We start from the raw sequence: 13,431 nt of genomic DNA, 5'->3' as shown, positions 1-13,431 counted from the left end.
ATTAAAATGAAAAAATAGTTAATTCCTTTCTTTCTCCTGTTTTTATGTTTACTTGGAAAAAGGGGAAGAACACGAAGAGGCTGAGAAAAGACGGAAGATGTTCAGAGCTATCATTCAAAGAGTTCTCCCTTACTGATTTTTTTTCAAGTCTAAAAGCCAGCTGAGATTCTAAATCTCTCCTCTGTCTTTCTTCTGCAAAACACCACTTTATAGTCATAACCTCCCTTTCTGAGATCTCACACACACTCATGAGGTCAGCTGGCTGGAGAGAAGATACAGTTCCTTCATTTTATTGACTCCATAAATAGTCAAATAAGAATGATTGTGCTCAAGTTTCAGGGAACATCTAGTTCACACCAGGTTGGCTCAGTGGATTACCATTATAAATCACATCCTTTACTATTCTTCATCATATTATTTCTATGGTTAATCTTGTAATTTGTAATTTGAGTATCTATCTTGATCAGAAATTAATATCTGAATAGAAAGGATACTGTTCATCTGGTGGTATAAATGACTGATGCATCAACTTCATTAGTATATTGATTACAGAAAAAAAAACAACAGTATACTATACTTATTCTGATTACTCGATTTCACTTACTTCTGCTCATTAGATAGTCAGAAATAATCTCAGATTTTGAAAGGTCTGGATTTGCATATCCAATTTGAAAAACTCACTTTTGATCTTCTGGACAAGTTGATTTATTTGATGCTTTTGTTAACTGCAATGAAGGTACTGCTGACTAAGGCCTCAACAAGATGTTCTATTTTTTATAATTAAATGAAATTGATTAAATAAATTTCAATTAAATTAATCTGAGACATCAAAATTTGTAGTCATGTCTAAAATCTTTTTGAAATTAACATCATAATCCTCAGAACTAATACTAATTTACTTTTCTTCACATAGAAGAATATACTCCACATATCAAACTCAAAATAATCTTTACTGCTGACTCAAAATAATGACTCATTAGAATTTTATTTTCTTAGTATAAATCATGAATATTTAATATGAAGAGTGTGGCATTTTAGAAATGTAAATAAATCTGATGTAAATAAAGGAACAAAAGTCCAAACAAGTAACAAAATACTTCCGCATTTAGAAACCTCTAATAAGGTTAAAAACCGTAATAAAAATATAAAGTACTAATAGCCTGTGAGGGAGAAGAGGATGAGCTTCCATTAGATTTATCTCTTGGTCATGATCATACACATAGAATAATTTTGGCTGGAAAGAACCTCTGGAGACCTCTGATGCAAAACCCTGTTAAAAGCAGATAAGGATGCTCAGGGCTTTTTCTAGTCAAGCATCAGTATCTCCAGGGATGGAGATTCCACAGACTCTTGGGACAACCTGGTACAGTGTTTGACCACCCTTATGGTGAAAAACTGTTTCCTAATTTGAAGGATATAAACAATGGATGAGAAATACTCATTTACAGTTACAATGTGGGATGTATCTGAAAAAATTATTTAAGATGATCATCTGCAAGAACCGATGGTTGTGATTAGGTGGCTTAAAAGCCTCCAACCTAATAAGAGGGATGCTCTATCTCTTAGCACAGCAAAATGAATTTGACAGTAAAAACTAGATCCAGTGCTTTCTGAAGACAGTGGAAAAATACATTAGAAATAACAGTATTAGAACTGTAAGGAAGAAATATTCTTGGCTCTAAGGTCAACTGGCATATCACAGCTCAGCATGGACCCTTACAGCTAAATATTCAAATCCCACCCACATCTGGTGGTGTCATCAGACTTCCAATTTTGAATGTTTCCTGGCCCACAGCAACCCCAAACTATACCCGGATATCGTCTGGGAAAATGCTATCTGGCCGAGGACTGTGTGAACAGCTTAACAATAAGGATGCTTGCATGTCAGTGCTTGAACTGATGTCCTAGATCTGTTTCATCTGCTGATATAGCCAAAGAATCCAGTGGAGTATCTTAAGAATTTTTCCCTACCTCCCCCAGGTGTTTAAATCCAGAAACATTTAGTAACAGAGTTTAACGAATGTAAGTCATAAAGACCTCAAAGTAGAAATCAAAATCTATGTCTCACATACAAACAACTTCTGTCCTTCTGCCAGGAAAAGTAAATAAATAAATCAATAAATAAATCAGAAAGAATGTTCCAAAGACCTAGAAATCAGTATTTTATTGGATAAAGTAAAAAAAATGTGTTTCAGTGAAGTAAAGAGTGTATTAGTAACAGGCCTTATCTTCCATCAGAGAACAACTAGTTGGAGCGTCTCTGAAGGAAAGAGAGACATCTATGTGGCGGTCAAAATCCAAAACATGTTCAGATTTACAGGGGGGAAAAAGAGAGCATCTTTAACTCCAGTCTGGAACTAACCAACAATCTGTGAAGTTGCATCATCTACTTCCTGCGCAATGCACCACTAACCATAAGAACAGCTGTACTGGGTCACATCAAAGGTCCATCTAGTCCAAGACCTTTTCTCTGACACTGGCCAGTAGCAGAAATGTTAATAAAGAGGAATGGACAAAAATCAAAAGCAGGGATCTGAACAGCCATGAACATTGAAATCCAAATCCTCAGTCAAGTCTTAAATTATTCAAAGAGCTTCTATCCCTAAAATAGGTCCAATCCCTTCCCACCATCACAAAACCTCTAAAACCCTCACACTAAATTCAGTGTGCATCAGCATGTGTGTCTGGAAAGAGGCAGGAAGCAGAGATGAATTCCACAGCTTGAACTCCATGCTTTGTAATAAACTCTGCTTTTAAAACATTGTGGAGTTGGCCCAAGAGAGTTGTATCATTCTGCTGCTTGCTTCAATAATCTATTAAAGACATACACATATTTGCATACTCTCTCATTCTCCATCTTTCATTTTCTGACCAGCTGAATAAATGTTGATAACATGGTAAATACCCCTGTTTTTAAAATAGCTCCATACCTCAAGGATGTGCATTTATAGGATTGCTGGACTTCTTCATGACATAATACAAAATCTTCTGCCAAAGGATGGACTTTATTTGAAGGCCAAATTTTAACTGGAAACACCCTTGTTTTTTAGCAGAAGAATGCCACACACTGTGTGTGGGAAGACTCCTGTCCAAGTCAGCCTTGCAAGGATTACTGAAATCCAAATGCTGTTCATAAAGAACTGCACCTGAAAATACTCTGATCACTTGTATAGTCGTGGATTAGTTTGGTTAAAAATACACATAGGCCTTCATCCTCCGCATAGCTGGGGCACATAGCAGAAACAGGGAGCCAGCGGTATGTAGATTCTTCCAACCTGGTGTTTCTGGTGCTGTAATTTACATTATAACCATCGTTGCACAGTTTTGCTTTCAAAGTTCACACCTATAAATTGAATCTGAGTGTGCCCAATTTGCTCACTCCTGCCAGTAATGAATCTCAGTCTTAACTTGAAGAATGAGTTGTCTTCTCTGAATAAACCAAGAAAGCACCAATTTAGCAATGAGAACCTTTCCCATGCAAGCAAAAGAAAGCTCGAGCCCAAGTGTGTGAAGGTGAAAAGCTAATGCTTCTTACTTCCCCCATCACATTGTATACTTCTGTTCTTTTTATTCTTACAGTAAGAAAAGATCTCTTTTGACAACACCCAAAAGAATTGCTTGCATGCAAATGAAAACACTGTTTGGCCAGACATCTTCCTTTGCAGTTTAAAAGATAACATGGGCCTTATAATCTTTCCTTGAAAGGGAAAGAGAAAGAGTTCTTCTATTTCAGACTCAGTTATGACCACAATGTTTTGCACCTGCAGCAATAAAAGAGCCTAAGAAAGCCGTTTTTTGCCTAAGAAAGCAGCTCCTACTGCAGCAAAGGGAGGGACGATCTGCTCATGCGAGTGAGTGAGGAGCAGACAGGCATGGACAGGGGCAGATCTTACTCTTCTTACCCCAGATGGCCCAAAAATATTGGGCAGAGGATCAAAAAGAGCATGTAACAGTGCCTTTTTCCACAGAAAGAGCTAACACTACCTCCTTGTGAGCAGAAATAAGCTTTCAGTCCCCTAATTGTCACATACACATATGATGGTGTGTGTCTGTGTGTACTTCTGTATTTGTTCGTGGTCCAGAGGATGTCTTAGCAATGAAGTTTCAACTCTTTTCTCATCAAAAGACACCTGTCAACAGCTTCCCCTCTCACTATTTCCATTCTCCTGCAGCTTTCAGGCTTAGGAGATGGGCAACCAGACATCAGAAAGCATTTCAAAAAAATGTTTACTCTTGTAAAAAAAAATCTAGCAGGAAGCAGTGCATTTTTACGTAATGCTCATGAACTCAAATCAATGAAAATTTCAGTTCCTCTATAAACATTTCAGCCAGCTCTGAGCAATATACAGCTGACACTTTCTTTGCTCCAGGAAGCACTAACCAGCAACAAAGGTTTCAGTCCAACGCATGACGTTAGCAGAACAACAGAGTGCCGTGCCATCCAGTTGACTTCTAAAGGTCCACTTCTGATCACCCCTGGCAGGGCAGGTGGCACTGATGCTGCTTTTGTTGCACAGACAGAAACTTCAGCAGTCACCAGGGGTAAAGTTTGGAGCCAGCAGGCAGAGAAAAAGGACTTCTGCTGAAGAGGTCTAGGCAAAGCCCCGGTGGTTCTCTTTGAGTCTCTAAAAGTTTACTTTTCCCCATATTTTGGAATTTTCAGTAGAAGCTAAAGTTTTTCGGCCCTTTACAACTGTCCTTTACAACTCCATAAAAACGGTGGGGGATCGACTCAGCTTAATGTACATGAAGGGAGCGGGGCTTGCTTTCCAACCTGGCAGTGTCTCTCCTTTGCTTGCTGAAGCCAAGCACGCTGCCAGCAGGCCCCAGGTGTGCGCCACATGAGCAGGTGAAGAAAATAAAATATGTTTATGTGTACTGCGATGACAGTTCTGAGTCCACAGAAAGCGTAATACATGACAAGGAGTGCGGCTATCCCAAGATACCAACACTCTGCATGTGCACAAACAGGCAGAAATCCAAAGGCACTATGCGTTTACCTCCTTGGAAAATTCCCTGGACTGTTGCTCTTTTGAATGTTTTTTTTTTCAAGTTGATTTGTTTTCCCTTTAAAGTTTTTAAAAATTATTATTACTATTATTACATTTAAATTCTTTTTCAAAATAATCAGTAAGGAACTGTTTTACAGGAAGGCAGGATCTCATACTACTTTTACACAATTGCATCAATTTAAGTAAGATCAGAATCAAGCACAGACAGGTTTTTTCAAAATCACTAATAAAACCACCTTTTGAAACCAGTTTGAATTGGAACTGTCTATGTGACAAAACCCGTTATGCTTCTACAGCTACAAGAAAGATCAAATGCACAGCCTCCTTTGAGAGGCTGTTGTTCACTCCACCAACTGGTGGGAAGTGTCCCAAGTTGACAGTCTCTTCATGAAAATCCTGTTTACAACCACAGCCAAATAAACCTTATGATAAAAAGGAGCATTCCTGTGCCATGCTCCCATGATAGGAGGCAATATTTTTTTTTCTTCAGAAAACAGTTCTGATATTATTCGTTGTTTATCTTGAACAAAAACTCTTCTCCTGGGATAGTGGGAAATTGTATCATATGAACATCACACGGAGCCATTATCTGCTAATGTACATTTTAGCAAATTAAAAAGAGTGATTTAAAATATATATGTTAGATATGGTAGAAGTACAACAACCAGAAGAGCTTACCCTTACAAAGTCTCTTCAGAATTTACATGACTCTATGACCAGACAGAAAGAAAGAGGTAAAGATGCTTTACGTGTGGCTTGAGGAGATGTGGTCTCATATATTAGACCTGAAGATATTTTTATACACTAAACTCCTTCAGTTTGGTACATGCTGAAACTTTCTGTTAAAGTTAACACACAAAAATCACGAATACATCATCCAGCTCATTCAGATTCCAAAACTGAGGTTTGGAGCTAAAGATAAACCTTTCTTCTTTCATCTAAAGGATACTGTCTAAATATATAAGTGTACAGTCATACACCTGCTTGATCCAATGCCTCTTTCCAGCATGCTTGCTGACATGGAGGGCACAGGAGGACAGGAAAGAAAACAAGATAGAGTGAGAAAGAGCATGTGTATGTATATGCTTTTCTCCTGTCTAGCCAGGGCATAAACTTTAACCAGAAGAATAGGATCATGCTGCGTTTAAGTTGAACAACAGAAAGCAAATCTGGCCTCCTGAGATTTTATTACCATCTTCGTTTTTTTTTTTCAAAAAGGACAGTCCTTTAAATTGCAATCTACAAAGTAAATGAAGTATATATCTAGAAGTCTATCTGTTTTAGAAACATGAAACAGTCCTAAGTTCAGGTTGGGAGGTAGAGAGATGGTGGCTTACAACCAAAGGAGTTACTAGCTACATTCTGTTTCCTGAATGTGCATTGGCTGCTCTGCTCAGTGGATTGTTACCAGCTTCAGCATTTCTTAAATATTTCCCATTAGCCTTTATTTGATATTTTATGCTTCCCCTCATAAAACCTTTAAACAGATTAATTGTGCCTGTGATGTTTGTTTCTAAGTACAGCTGCTCTTCCTTCCAGTTTGTTTTATAGTTGTGATGTCTCAAAGATATCCTCATAAAACCGACGGGTGGATCTGCAAACAACCAGAGTTTTATCAGAGAGGAAATCCAGATTAAAGTTATTGGAGAAAACATTTGAGTAATGCTCCATGTTACCAAAAAAAAAAAAAAAAAAAGCTAAATATAAATATTTATTTTATCTCCGTACATACTGCTAATCCTGTAGCTTATATTATTCAGAATATGCAAATAAACAGTTCTGGTAAAGTAGGACGTCTTAGAACAAGTAATGAATCCAACCTTGGGAGTCTGCGAGTAATACAAATTGGTTTAGGGGCTGTCATGCTGTACCTTCAACAAGTGCTATATTTCAGGATTCTTTTGGTTATTAGTTGGAAAGGATGGGTGAGGCTTCAGACCAAAGCAATTGCTAACTATAAAACCAGATCAAATAAAGGCTTCAGTATGAAAGAGCACCTTTAAAGTCCATTTGTGAGATACACTGTTCAGCTGTTAAATGTCTTGTAAGTTTTCCAAGAACTTTGGTGAGCTTTCTTAATAAAATCTATATTATTTTCATTGAAGATTAATGATAGGCTTATTAAAAAATCAAAAACTTGGAGAGGCTTTCTGTGATTATGAGCAAGGGTCATCACACTACATTACTTTGGAATGTTTTTATAAGCTCTGTCAGTAGAACTACACTTTAAAAAAAAATCTATAGACCAACTTCTTCAAGTCTGTTTTTCATTTTTAAAGGATATAATCTATTTTTTTCTCTTTCATTTACAAGTATTTGCACAAAAGCAAAATATCATCCAGCCATGTAACACCATTGGGTCTAATTTCATTATCTTTTGTAACTGAACAACCATGGTCAAACTGATATCATTACACAGGTGTAAGACAGGGAAGATTTTGCCTGCAGACAAGCACCAGATTGTATAGAGCAAATGGAGACAGCATGTATGGAGGGAAAACAGACCCTGATCTTCCATTTGGTGGCACAGAGAGGGGCTACTGCCTGTTATTGGTCTGGATAAATACAGGAGAAATGGTGCGGCAACCTGTATCATGCCAGGGTGTACTTGTGTCTCAGGATGGAAAGCTTTCATAAAGCAGACAAAAGCCCTTTGGGGCTGCTACAGGTAGGAAAGAAGACCATAGAAGGCCACCAGCATGAATCAGGGAATGAACAGTTCTGACTGTCACATGGCAGACAGTTACCAACACATTGCTTTTAGTGCTGACTGCTGTAGTTTGCTTTTTTTCAGGTGGATTAAAAAGTAGCGTCAACTATTGTCATATGCTAGAGCCAAGCAACAAAATAGAGATGTCCAGAACAGGGGTCTGGTGGTGACTTGACATCTCTTTGTAACCTGCCTCAATGATGGAGGAGAGCATTATTCTCTCATTTATTGGGCAGCTATCTATAAGTGTAGTCTCTATCTGTTTAAAGGGACTCAGGATTCAAAAAGTGTCATGGGTAAAAGCATAAGCCAAGTTTTCCATAATGCCCAATGCCCAATTAGGGATATTCTGAAATAAGCTGAAAGCAAAGAAAGTCAGCCTCCTCCAAGACAGCAAAACTAGATACTCAGAATGTAATTAGCAATCTAAAACTCTTGGTCACAGTGATCTGGATTCATGCCACAATGAGGCAGCGCAGTCACAATTATGATTGCTTTTGCTTTCATCCATCAGTCGGTGCAAAGACAGGTATCTCCAGAAAGCAATTCAGGTTGCGCAGGGAATCCAGGTGCTGAAGCAGACTGAATTACTCCTGGTGGTGCCTATTTCTCCAGTAATTAGAAAGGGAACGTACTGCAGCTACAATCCTAACTCAGGCACTTCAAGTAGGTTACCTGAATCCAGGCCTCTGTGTTCAAATATCTTTAATTAAACATAAGTGACTTAAGAAACCACCTGTAATGGTACGCATATTTTTAAACAACTTCTTAAAGTGCAGTTATCAGTCATTGGTAGAGAGAGTACAACATTCAGCAGAGAGAAAGAATATAACTTAAAACAAAGGCTTCTATCACTTTTACTCAGATGAATTAATGTTAAATAGAACTGAAAAGGCAGAAGCACATGTGGACAATTCCTATAAGCAATGGTGTCAGGATATTCCCTTCTACTGCTAAGTGTTTGAGTTTGAAATTAAAGAAGAAAGACAAACATCCTAAAAGATTCTAAAAAAAAAAAAAAAAATTTGCTAAAATCAGGGAGAATAACAGTCTTAAAGATATTTCAAAGAGGAAAAATGCAGACGTGGATTGTGATTATGTAAAACCTGTGTTATTTTCGAGGATGCAAAATTTTTGTTAGCCTGATTGTTAATAAAAACATTATTTATATGATTAAAATTCCCAAACATGCCTTCATTGTTACACTTGCCCTTTTTGAAGGATCTTTCTCCCTCAGTGTGAGGAACAGCATGTGCTTTTCATCCTTTGCATTTCCATGCCATGAGTTCTGTAATTCCCTTCCAGTTCCTCCCTCTCCTGATAACTGGGTTCCCCTTCTTTGCCAGTTCAGGCTATTCGTGTCTGTGCTCCCTGCTTCCTCTTCTCCTCCAAATCAAACACGGTGATGCTCAGCTCCATCTGACCCAGGAGTCTGCGTGCCCCTTTTCTGGCCAATGGCAAATACGTAAGGAAAGCTGTAAATAAAATAATCTCCACTGTGCAGCTGGTTCTTCAGTCTCTTCTTTCTGTTCCATAACGTTTAGGCACTTCTCAGCAAAGACAGCAAGGAACAACCTTTAAAATACCCAGTTGTTGCCTGCTTTTTATCTGAAATCAGTAACATTCTCTTTATTCTTACCCTGAAATTTTGAAAAGCATTAGGAACAGCATTTAAACATTAGCAGGAGAGATGGAAACAGAAAAATGACATCAGCTAGAGGAATAACACATTGTGCAGTTTAAGCACCAATTCCCATACAATTATTTATGTACTAGGCCTCGAGATGCTGCTCAAAATTGATTCTTTTTATGAAGCATGACTCAAATAATTGAAAAAACTTATTCTTAAAACTCGAAACACACAAGAAATGAAAAGGCAGCTATTTCCATTTCAGAAGTATTTAACTGAAACAACGAAGACAAAATCTCTTAGCTAAGGCCACACAGCTTTCCTTCCTCCAACAAATTAAGTGCCTGGGCATGTGCTTGGCACCAGAACCTGATTGTCTGCACTGTCACACTGTCAGAATGTCACTGGCTTGGCTTTAGTCTGGGTGAGCTAATATTTCTTTAAAACCATTCCCAAACACACCTTAGGCATTAGGAGGCATCAGGGACTATTTTTTGCCTGAAATTAGTTTTGTGATGGTGCCCTGCTTTGGACAGTGAGAGAGCTGAAGAGCGTGGATATGAGCCATGCCAGCTGGTCTCAGAGACAGGAAACGGGCACCAGCCTTGTTTAGTTTCCCAGAGGCATAGACACAAAGAATCAGTGATAGACACAGGTCTGGAATGGATCAAATGAATCCATACATCTGAGACTTGTAACTATTTTGATTTTCCAGTCTAAAATCTATACCTCTGACTAAAAACGCAGTGCTGTGTTGCTTTCCAAACTTGAAACATGAAATAAAAACTGAGAAAAGCTCTCACACTTCGGTTAGCTTTCTCATTATCCGTTAATAATTATGCCACACAGTTCTCCATCAGTGTGGCTATTTCAATGACAATTTGTAATGACAAGTCTGTTCCCTAATACTTCAGGCTGAGATTCAGCGATGTTCAATCTGCAGGAGCTCCTCCTGTCTCCCCCACAGCAGCAAATTCCTGACAAGCTCCTGGAGGCTGCAAAATAAAAGCAATTGTAAAGTTCTGTGTGAGAGGTGCTGGGGTCCTAGGCCTTTGCAGCCACTGTTATGCTCTTCCCCTTGGTGACACCAATTCCTGCAAAAGTGACAACATTCTTTGGTCATCATGACAATTTAGCTGGTTTGGTGGTGGGCTCTGAAATCTAGAAAGCAGCAACCTACTATTAACCCTAGTCATATAGTCTAGCAATCATTTTGACTTACTACCAACCTAAGCCATATTTGAACTGCTGACCAAGAAGTGAAAGGCTTTGTATCCTGTTACCAATATCCTAAATCATCTAGCCTCCCCTGCAACTATATTTTTTGGATTATTATGTAGGAACAATAATAGAATACCCCATAAACAGGTTCTTTAGATATTCAAACATGTCAGGTTGTACTTTCTAAATTTTCAGATAATTGTGGAGTAAATATTTGTTAAATGAAGTATTTTACATCTGTCTTGGACCAAAGTGATCTTTCTGTCAGTAATACCACTGAACACTTGTAAAAGTATGCCGGCCATTACAGAGTTATGCACTCTTGGCAAATACAGTCTTTGAACTCATGTTACTGTGCTGCCAATAAAAAATATGTTCTTTTTTATCAACTGGATGTCTTTCAATTATACAATCATTGTCTGACAGAAAATCAGTTGAAATAGATTTCAAAATAGCTTTTTTTTCTTTTTTTTTTTAATTTCACACCAGTTGGCAAAAGGTTGACATTTGTTTGCCTAACTCTCAAAGAGACATTTGGTGTAGTTCAAAAGTACAGAGAAAATACTGTATAAAGATCAAAAGGGAAAAAAAAGCATGTACACTTTTCCATGAAAGACAACACATGGTCCTTACAGAAGGAAATGCTTCATTTCTTTCCCATACATCAGAGCTAGTCCTTCACCTCATCATTACGTTCATCTGCAGGCAAAATGAATGGTGCTGGATCTGGAGGCCTGGGCTGACCGATGTTTTCATAACCCCTTTTAATACTATCAGAACACAAACAGCAAACATCTAAAAATCAACTGTTCTTATGACCCTGGCCTATTAGAATAAAATAGCTGGATTAATGTAAACTGACATATACACAATCTAACTCAGATTATACTTAAAATTGCTATAAGATCTTTCCTATCGTTGTAATCACTGAAACTCAATGAAATTACTTTTTACTGATTTAACAGCAGTTAACCACCCCCCTCCCCATCCCTCCATTCAGAATTGCACATAACAGAGCATATGCACCACCACACTTTATTCATCCCAACATGAATCCTCAGGTACCAAGTATCAAAGCCTTTCTGGGCTCCAGGCACACTTTGCTCATGTTGAGTTTTTCATCAGCCAGCACCCTCAAATCCTTCTCAGGCCTGTTCTCAATCCATTCTCCACCCAGCCTATAATATATGCATAAATAAATTTTATTTCATCCATCGATTTGTAACTGACAAAATATACTTCCAAAACCAAAGATGTACAGTGTCTACTTTTCTGAAATATATGCAGCTCTATAATTTTTACAAGCAGTGCTATTTTCTATGTTTACACACATTTTCTGAAAGTTACTTTCAGCTATGTCCCTCCTATGAAGAAAGGACACACTTTTATTTTCAGCCATGTAATCACCCTCTCCATCTACTCTTCTTTCTGTGTGCATTATGCTACTAATTGCCTAAGTGTGATTGCATTGATGTGGAATAATGCACTTGACCACCCTTTATGTAAGTTAAGTTCATTTTTAACAAGGGAATTCTCTTTCTCTTTATGAGTTGGTCCTCTTTGCAGTGCCCAGGAGCACCACGAAACTCATATTTTCTGCCACATCTATTGTCCTATTTACCTGCATTTTAAGCAGTAAATTGCCTAAAATTAGACAAGATGAAGCTGAACCTTAGAGTAACAGTCGCTTATGAAGAACAATTATTCCCAGCTAGCTAAGAAACCAAGATTACCTCTGACCCTGCTGTTTCACTATCTTGTATAGGTAGAGAATATAGATAACTATATTTGTATTTGAAATATAAAATGTAAACTATCTTATTGACAAGAAAAAGAAATAGACTCTTTTGGAAAGTGATTCACTTCACTTAACTCAGTGGTCTGTTTTGGTAATTGTATCATAAAAGTCTCTGTTCCTTTCCACTGACTAGCAGAAGTTTTGATGATTTGCTCAGGCTTGTCTGCATTATAGATACATACGTTTGGCTATATGAATGCTGTCCGAGGTATCTACACCCTTTGACAGGAGGCTCGTGGGATTTAAAAAGCCAGAAGCATATCGCTCGACCCTCCTCAAATAACACGCTGCAGCTCTACCAATAAATCTATAGCCATAAAGGGCCCAGCTCCAAACTTTTCCTCATTCGTATAACTTCTCCGTACCTAAAAAAACCTTTCCATTTTTGTAATTTACTTGTGTCTTGAATCACTGGAGATCTTACCTTTCTTATTTTTTTTTTTAATTTTATTTTATTTTTATGGCATTTGATGTGAGGCAGGCTTCTTTATGCACAGCTCAGTGGTCCAAATGAATGCAGTGGTCACTAAAATAACTAGACCAAACAACTAATTATAGATTAGGCATGTTTATATCACAATAACTCAGCTCAGATACAGTGTAGATGGTAGAAAAAGAATCAAATTGTGCTCTGATTCATTATGTCTCCTACAGGCTTTTGTCATACTTTACTCATTAGATATGAGATGCTCTGTTGATAGAAAAAAAAGGAAGGATACAAATGCAGACCATAATCCTGCCAGGTGCTGAATGGTGTTGAGCATCCAGTGAGGTTTTATAGCTAATGAAAACAATGTGCATTACGCATCCATAGAGAGTAAGTTCATATGAAACATGTTATATCTGTATCTATAACTTGTGAGGACATGGTCATCAGGTTCTAGGGCAACAGAATGTCTCTAAGAAATTATCCTTCCAGGAAATGCACACTAGAGATGTTCCTTCAAGTCTTTTATTTCCATCATTTTCGATAGTGAATTGAGCTGAATGAATTTAATGATAATGAGATATACAATCTGTGGAATGGGGTTTCTTTCCCTATATCATTGTATAAAGTTCT

The sequence above is a fragment of the Anser cygnoides genome, chromosome 3, assembly GCF_040182565.1.
Source record: "Anser cygnoides isolate HZ-2024a breed goose chromosome 3, Taihu_goose_T2T_genome, whole genome shotgun sequence".
In the NCBI taxonomy this organism is placed as follows: Eukaryota; Metazoa; Chordata; class Aves; order Anseriformes; family Anatidae; genus Anser; species Anser cygnoides.
This window is presented reverse-complemented; position numbering follows the sequence as displayed.